This window comes from Pongo abelii, chromosome 14, assembly GCF_028885655.2.
Source record: "Pongo abelii isolate AG06213 chromosome 14, NHGRI_mPonAbe1-v2.0_pri, whole genome shotgun sequence".
Taxonomy (NCBI): Eukaryota; Metazoa; Chordata; class Mammalia; order Primates; family Hominidae; genus Pongo; species Pongo abelii.
In genome coordinates, this window is record NC_071999.2 from 112,648,423 (window position 1) to 112,657,772 (window position 9,350).

Sequence of the window (9,350 nt, forward strand, 5' to 3'; positions counted from 1 at the left end):
TGGGTTAGCCAAGTTCACATAGCTTACAAGGAATTGCTTGGATTGGAAATCAGCCCCATTAGAAAGCCTGAAATCTCTGCATTTTTCTATTCTACTTCCGTGATTTGTTTATTTGCAAAGGTCAACGATAGCATTTCCCATGGAGGAATTTCGTCATGAGTAAATGAGATAATAATATGTATAAGAGGCTTGGCATAGTTTATCGGCTGAACCCTGTGCCCCGAAATTCACATGTTGAAGCCTTCACCCTCAGTACCTCAGAACATAACTATATTTGGAGATAGGGCCTTTAAAGAGGTAATTAAGGTTAAATGAGGTCATATGGGTGTGCCCTAATCCAATGTGATTGGTGTCTCTATATATATGTATATATGTGTCTATATCTGAGATGAATGGGTGGCCTGTGCAGCAATGGCCAAGATCAAGTCTCCAGACCTTCGCGGGAAGAAGGAGGAGGAGCTGCTCAAACAGCTGGGCGACCTGAAGGTGGAGCGGTCCCAGCTGCAAGTCGCCAAAGTGACAGGCGGCAAGGCCTCCAAGCTCTCTAAGATCCGAGTCGTCTGCAAGTCCCTTGCCCGTGCTCTCACCGTTCTTAACCAGACTCAGAAAGAAAACCTCAGGGAATTCTGCACGGGCAAGAGGTGCGAGCCCCTGACCCTGAGGCCTGAGAAGACTCGCGCCAGGCGCCGCCGGCTCAACAAGCCGAGGAGAACCTGAAGACCAAGAAGCAGCAGCGTTAGGAGCGGCTGTACCCACTGCGGCAAAAAAAAAAAAAAGACACAGACATACACACTGAAAAGATCATGAAAAGACACAGGAGAAAGATAACCCTCTACGAGCCAAGGAGGAAGCCTCAGACGAAAAAAACATGCCCGTCACATGATCGTGGCCTTCCAGCCTCCAGAACTGGGAGAAACACATCTCTGTTGTTCATGGCGCCCATCTGTGATGCTTTGTTATGGAAGCCGTGCTAAACGAATATGAACAAATATTAGGTATTTAGGAAACGTGAGGCTCCTTTACCTTGGGAAATATGGAGGCCGGCTGCAATGACAACGAGTAAGCTTCCTCCCGGTCCAAGACATCAGCAACTTCTTGCTCTGTGTGAACGGCTTGGTGTACACGTTGCTGCAGAGTTTGTGTCTTATTTCTTATTTATGTCTCCCCTTCCAGGCTCAGAGCCCATTGCTTTGCTTATAGTAAGATTCATTAAAAGATGAAAAAACAGATGTGGACCCTCAACAAGCCCCTGGCACAGGGCAGGCCCTTTTAAGAAAGTGCATGAACCTTTCATACTGCCAGGCTTTGTGTGGTTAGTAAGTTCAAGTTGTCTTTTACAGGACGGAAGACAACTTTGGGGATTTGAAAGAGCAAAGGAAGATGCCTAAACTCCCTGCCTTGTTCTCCTGGAGTAACTGAAGCAGTGGAAAATCCTATTTATTGATTAGTAATAATACATATTTTGTAATAGTTTTTAAAAGAATAATGGTTCAATTCCCCTTTCTGTCACTTACAGTGATAACAGTAAAATTGAAAAATACCTAAGCGCATTTGATTTGCAAGATGGATTCTGCTATTGCCCACACCTGTTGGTAAGAAGTGAGCCCCAAAGTACTGCTACCCTGAGGACTTCGTCGCTGCCAGGAGCATGCTGGGTTGTCACATAAATGAGTCACTGACAATAGGGAATCTGACAGCAAGTGTTCCTTGGAAACCACTCCCAACTAATGGAATAACCCTCCACAACCACCCCAGGTGAAAACAGTACTTGCCGAGTTCCCATACAGTACTCCATTAAGTCTCAGACTCATAAAATGAGAAAGAAGCACTGGATGGGCTCTTCAGCTGTTAACAGTCCTGCCTGACACTGGGAGACGTGCATCTAGGCTACTGTCAGCATGGTGATAGTTGGAACTTTAAACAAATTAAACCTACTTCTTCAGACACTGATGCATGCCTCAGAGGTTATCCTTTTTAGAAACCCAAGCACTGAGAATTGATGTTTCCTGAGCAGGAGATTGCCAAGAACAAGATCACAAACTTTTGGTGTTTTTTTTTTTAACATATGAGTTCAACCAGACATTACCATATATCACTCTTTACTGAGTCTGAGGGCTTAGGAGAAGAAACCAAACTGATTTTTTTTCTAAGCACATATTCTATTCAAACATAATGAAACTTAAATGGCTTATTTAAGAAGATGGTAATAATTTTATTAAAATGTAGATCAAACGAACAAAAACATTTAAAAAGCCTAGAAGCGTTAGTAGCATATAGAAAGCACTCAGGAAACATAGATGCTACTTTCCACGTGCTGCCAATGGTGCTAATAGCAAATAGACTCACAGCTTTAGACATTTTCCTCTCTTTAATGGTTTTTAAAAAGATGACACAGGCCAGGCGCGGTGGCTCATGTCTGTGATCCCAGCACTTTGGGATGCTGAGGCAGGAGGATCACTTGAGGTCAGGAATTCGAGAACAGCCTGGCCAACATGGTGAAACCCTGTTTCTACTAAAAATACAAAAATTAGCTGGGCATGGTGGCAGGCACCTGGAAGTTGAGGCAAGAGAATCACTTGAACCCGGGAGGTGGAGGTTGCAGTGAGCCGAGATCGCGCCACTGCACTGCAACCTGGGTGACACAGCGAGACTCAGTCTCAATAAATAAATAAATAAATAACCAGAAGATGACACTAAGGAAGCAATGGTAGCTGTAAATACAAGCTCCTAGGTGAAAATTCTAGTTCATGGGGCATATCATTGCATTAATTCGATATAATGACTAAACAGCTTTGCAGCAATAAGACTGTCTCATCTAGACAGAATCTGATGAATCAACAAGAGGTGTGAGAAAGCAATTATGGATCCAAAATTGATAAGAAATAGTCAAATAAGTTGTGGAAAGTTGTAAACGATATTTCATAGCTCTAGGAAAATTAAATGTGTTGAATATAAAATACAAAATTATTGGCTAACAGTATGGAACTTGGCTTGTAAATGAGGAATTGGAAGAGAACAGAGAATTATAAACTGGGGAGAAAAGTAAACATTCTATTTAATCTTAGACTTGGCTGTCAGGTTTTTTTTTTATTTAAAGTTAAATTATTTACAATTGCCTATTGTATTTAACTGCAATATTCACATACATCTTTATAACTTTAGAACATTTTTTATTTTCACGAGGTCTCTAACTATTAAAAGTACATTGAACCAAAACACACATGCCTTTTTATGGCCAGCAGAGAATTCCAATCCATCCACACACATTTGGGACTATTAGCTGTAGGCAATGGGTCTTGCACGATGCCCTGAAGAATAACATACTGACATGTTCCAGAAAGGCTACGCGCCCAGCAGAAAATGCACACAACTTTCAAAGTCTTTGAAGAGTAGCCAGATTCCCTGGGACATTGCTGCTACCTAGGTTAGGCACTTTGTGAATTTATTTTCAGGAGAAAAATAATATTCTTTAATAACAAACTACTGTAACACAGGACAAATAAATGAGTGTCTTCTCTCTAGATCTCCATTTCTTGAGGAAGTGGGACAAGATCTGATTGTCTGTAAATTACCATTTCAGTTCTGACATTCCTCCAATCTTTGGAAGATCAGTTGCCCTTTAAATGGTTCCCAATAAATATTAATTTTAAACATGAATGAATATGTTATACCTAACCAAACTCTATGTAGCTTATAAAAGTTTCTTTCAAGTCTACCACTTAAACACGAGTCCAACTTTAACTTGATGGATATTATTTCAGAATATATTTCTCATAAAACAGACTTTTAAAAATATATAATGATGTGTTTTGCTTTCATTCCTTGGGTAAATCGGAGCTACTTGGTCTAAGCATTGTTCCGGTGTCTTCGAAGTAACTGTGCATAGGACAATTGTCTTGGTATATGTCACCTAACTCCTATTTTGCTTTCCTAGGTTTTGTTTACTTTTTTTTAAGTTGATTTAATGTTTTTCAAAGTATCCTAAGTTTGCCTCATTTCCAGATGAACATCCTGCAAAGTTCAGAAATTCATACCTCTCTGCCTTTTAAGGCTGGAGAACACGTTGGCATTGAATAGTTTGGCAGCAGAGATGGAGAAGCAGGCTGCACAGGATGAGAACTAGAATTATGGAGGTAGCTGTATTGGGCGGTAGGTTTCCATTAAATGGATGTCTTGGGCTTGCCATCTTTCACTATAATTGCTGTGTCCAGGAAGTTGACTGTCTCTGGAGATTAATCTATTTTAAGTTTAGTGGATCTGTAGAAGCTATTGAAAGACTGGTACAACTCTTTCTCCTTGACTTTTCCAGTCCAAATGAAGACATTGTTATCAGTAATGCTGCACCTGCCTTGCATGCCAACATTCCAGCCCCACTCCACCCCCAAGAGGAAACCACCTTCCATGGACTTTATGTATTGGAAAGCTTTTATACTAAGTTACTTGAGTTTATTAGTAACAACATATTTGTTTTCCTATGTGATGTATATACACATATGTGTATGTATATGTATGTATATATGTATGCACATATGTGTGTATATATGTGTATCTATATGTGTGTATATATATAGAGAGAGAGAAAGTGAGTGTCTTCTAATCGGTGTGAAATAATTTGTGTTATCAAACTGAATTGATACAATACCAAGAAAAAGCAAAGAAAATTCACATGCATTTATTCAATCTATATATGCATTGGCCTTACTTCAGGCAAGGGTACAATTTTCATAAACTTTTATTTGAAAGAACTTTGGCATTCGAAGATGTAACCTTTGTGGGTTAATAAAAAGGCAACGTAAATGTTCATAGGACATAGTCATTAGTGATCTTTCTGAAAAACAGACGTAAATCATGGACCTTGGGGTGGTAAAAGGTCACTTGGCTAGTGAGGAATGCAACCCACCTCCCCAGCTTCCACGTCAACAGCTTTGTGTGCTCAGCTTGCTGTGGTTTACCTGGAAACACTAGTGAGAAAATGCGAAAACTATTCCTTCTGAGAAAGAAAAAAAAAACGGCATCAAAAGTGAAGATGAAAGAGAAGAGGACTAAGAATGATTTTTAATTCATGTCCAGTCAATGTTTAAGTACTTTTCTGTAGACCACTGCTTAGGCACTGGGGATGCAGTGATGAACAAATCAGACATGGTCTTAGTCTTCATGGAACTTATAAACTATGCAGGAGAGGAACACAGCAAACAAAAAAGAATCCCCACCTAAATATATAATTTAGAATTGCTACAAGCACAGAGAGTCAAAGCAGAAGGTTCTGTGAGTGAGTGTCACAGGGGACCTGACCTAGAGGAGGCATCAAGGATGACCTGTCGGAAGAAGCCACATTTAACCTGAGTCCTGCCGGCTGAATGAAATAGATGCTAATGAAGCAGAGAGTAAGGAATCGAGCTTTCTAGACTGAAGAAACAGATACAGAAATCTTCGATAATTAAGATTATCGAGGGGGAGTGATAGATTGGGTTGTGTCTCCCCAAACTTCCTGTGTTGGAGTCCTAACTCCTGGTAGCTATGAATGTGATCTTGTTTGGAAACAGGGTCTTTATAGAGTTAATCAAGTTAAAACGAGATCATTAGGTCAGGGCCTGATTCAACATGACTGGTTTCCCTATAAGAAGGAGAAATTTGGAGACGGACGTGCATACAGAGAGGCAACTATGTGAACATGAAGACCATCTACAGGCCCAGGAGAGAGGTCTGGAGCTGGCGCTTCCCCCACAGCCCTGCCCAAGCCTTGGTCTCAGACTCGTAGCCCCTAGAACATCGGCATCATACATTTCCGTTGTGGAAGGCACCTCGTTTTTGGTACTGAACTTTAATGTGGGAGATCTAGGAAACACATACAGGAGGCATCAAAGACTGAAGCCAGAAAGGAGGGTTATAGGTTGACTTGAGGATTTTAGGTTTTCTATCACAAGCGCAATGGGTGTGACATGGTCTAGCTTCACAAGGCCTGCCTTGCTACTATTTGGAGAACAGATTGGAGGGGAGTAGAAATGAATGTCTGGAGACCAGCACAGAGGCAATGCCAGGAGGCCAGTTAAGGGGTGACAGTGAGCTGGGCACAGGGGCTCATGCCTGGAATCTCAGCACTTTGCGAGGCCAAGGCAAGAGAACTGTTTGAGGCCAGGAGTTCAGGACAAGCCTGGGCAATATAGCAAGACCCATGGTCTACAAAAAAAAAAAAAAAAATGTAAGAGGTGACAGTGCTGGAAATAGGGTGGTGGCAGTCAGGTGGGGCCTGAGTCAGGGTAATTTTGGAGCTAAAAGCAGTACATCTCAGTGTTGGACCACAAATATGGTGATAGTTGTGGAAATGGTGGCTTCAGGAAGGACTCGTGGGCCTCTAGTTTCCACAGCTGGGTGAATAATAACTCCTTCCGAAATGAAGAATCGAGGAAGAGGAGTGAATTTGGTATGAATGGTCAAATAAGTTTTGAAAATACTAAGTTTGAGATGCCTGTGTGATACCTAAATGTAATTTTCAAGTAGACAGTTAAACACCTAGACTTGTAACTCAGAAAAGAAATCAGATGCGAAAACATAATATAATTGGCTCTGTTGGTATATAAATGGTGTTTGAAACTGTGGGAAAAGATGAGATGATCTGAGGAGAGGTAGAACGGGAAGAGAACAGCCAGCACTGGCGCCTGAGGAGCCCTGTTAGAGGAAGCTTGGTTCAGGTTTCCTCAGTCTTGGCTTTGCTGACATCTGGAGCCAGATAATCGTTGCTATGGAGGCAGCCTCGTGCATGGCACGATGTTCAGCAGCATCGCAGCCTCTACTCACGAGATGTTAGCGGCCTCCTCTTAATTATGACAACCAAAGACGCCTCCAGGCTTTGCCAAATGTCCCCTGGGGCCCCAAATCACCCCTGGTTGAGAACAACTAGTGTAGAATAGACAAGCAAAGAAAAAATATAAAGAGTAAGTAGAGAGGGAAGAGGAAAAGCAGAAGGGTGCGATGTTTCAGAAGCCAGGAGAAAAGATGATCTCAGGAAAACTCAAATCACAGATTGCTGCCGAAAAGTCAAGAACGGTGCTTACTGTGAAGGACCTAGTAGTTTTAGCAGATGATTGTAACTTTAGCAACAGTAATTTTGGTGGCTCAGCGGGAGCACAGGCTAAATTGAAGTAGATTACAATTCTATTTTTATTTATCCAATTGGTAATATGTATACATGTAGTCAGATTTTAATGACATTTGTGTGATTATTTTGTTTAATGTAAAATATAGCAGATGCTATTGGTTGCCTACTCAACACTTTCTCCCTTTTAACAGAATTTCAGTTTTTTCATACAACATGTTGTCTACTCACGGGAAACTGCTTTGCAAAGTCAATGGTGGCAATCCCTTTCTCCTTGGCAGTGGCTGGTTTAGAAATAGGTGTGTGATGCAGATTTAGTTAATGATGACATCAGAAGAAATTTAAAGGCATCTGGGAAACATTTCCTTGTTGATACAGACAACCAGGAAGAAACTTACCTTTCATCTGGGTGTGGCCTCCTAAAATTCCTAGAGGATTTGGGCACTTCTAACACAACTTTTCTCCCCACTATGGAAGAAGAATTAACTTGAGAACAAGCCAAACAGTGCATGTAGCAAAAGGGAAAATGGGAAGAACATGGGTGTTTGAATGAAGAGGGAAGACTGAATCCATCAGCCTGGAAGCCATCCATCTTCAGGCATCTTAATACATTAAACCTAATTTCCTGCCACCTCCCATCTGTTTGCAGTTGTTTTAACTTGTTTGTTTGTTTGTCTGCTAGCATTTATCATCAGCCCAGCATCTTTTTCCTCAATCTATTGTCAACAACTTCTGGAACAACACCATTCTTTTCCTCTGATGTGCTGTTCTCTTACTAACCCAAATGGAATTCAGAGTTCCCCCATTTTACAATTTTCCAAAATAGGGCAAATCGGCTACTGTCTCCTGTTGACCTCTGATCTGTTCTCTGCCCCAGCTGGTTTCTTTTGAAGTCCACACCATTCCATTAGCACTTCCCTGACCACAGTGCTATCTCCACCGGTGTCTGCTCCTCACCCACATGCCTTGAGGATCTGCACACTCGGCCCATCACTCTCCTCTTTGCAGTGTCCTGGGAGCCATTTATTTTAATGGTCCTTGCAAACTGCTAGCTTCACACTTCAACAACCTCCAGTGGCCTTCAGCTATACCCTCCTCTAGCACCAACACTCACAGCCACACCTTAGACCTTAACATTACCTGAAGCCGCTCCATCTCCACCGTCGTAAACTCAGAAATTCTTCCCCTACCCGGGTACAAGCCCCTACTCTCACTCCTGTTTACTCTCAGTGTGACCTTTGATTCTCAGCCCCTCTCTCTTCTCCCATGAGTCCCTTTCTGGGTGTAAAATACAAACAGAAGCCCCTGAGAAACTGGAAACTACAATCAATTACAAGGTATTATGACCACTTACTTATGATATTTTTGTGACAACCTAGCCTGAGACCACATCTGTTCAACCATTTCAATTAAAATTTTCCCAGCACTCAGAATTCACACATCCTCTAAACCCACCTTGTCAGAAACTAAGCCATGAGTTGTCCCCACTTTTGATTCTGGGCTGTAGAAAATACCAGAAGAAAATTAGGCTGGGCACGGTGGCTCACACCTTTAGTCCCAGCACTTTGCGAGGCTGAAGTGGGCAGATCACCTGAGGTCAAGAGTTTGAGATCAGCCTGGCCAACATGATGAAACCCTGTCTCTACCGAAAATACAGAAATTAGCCGGGCATGGTGGCTGGCACTTGTAATCCCAGCTACTCGGGAGGCTGAGGCAGAGGAATCGCTTGAATCCAGGAGGCGGAGGTTACAGTGAGCTGAGATCACGCTACTGCACTCTAACCTGGGTGACAGAGCGAGACTCCATCCCCCACCACCCAAAAAAAAGATAGTTCTAAATGTTTCTTTCTTTTCCCAGAGGGTCATTGTTCTGTTCATAGAGAACCAGCCTTGGAGGTGCCAGATGTTTCCCCTGGTGACCTCCCTCTTTCCCCTTCCTTCACCAGGTCATGCATTCAGACTCTGGGTCCAGGCCATTGTGTGAGCATCACCCTATAAGACAACGGTGGGCACTGTGGTCCACAGACCCTACAAGTTCTCCACGAAAGTCGGTTTGGGGGTTTTGGATTATTCAGATTAGATCCCGTCGCTACCACCACCCCTCAGAAACAAAACACAGAAGGCTTTCCCTTTTAATAGTGATTAATGGTAACAACACAACTTTGATACATTACAAGGGAGCTGCATCATTCAAACATTTAATTAACATTTTTTTTTTTTTTGAGACAGATCTCGCTTTGTCGCCCAGGCTGGAGTGC

General features: G+C 42.2%; 1 pseudogene; it reads left to right on the forward strand.

Annotated features, from left to right (window-relative positions):
* Nucleotides 1-411: 411 nt before the first annotated feature.
* LOC100438674 (large ribosomal subunit protein uL29-like) lies at nt 412-974 on the forward strand (annotated as a pseudogene).
* Nucleotides 975-9,350: the final 8,376 nt, after the last annotated feature.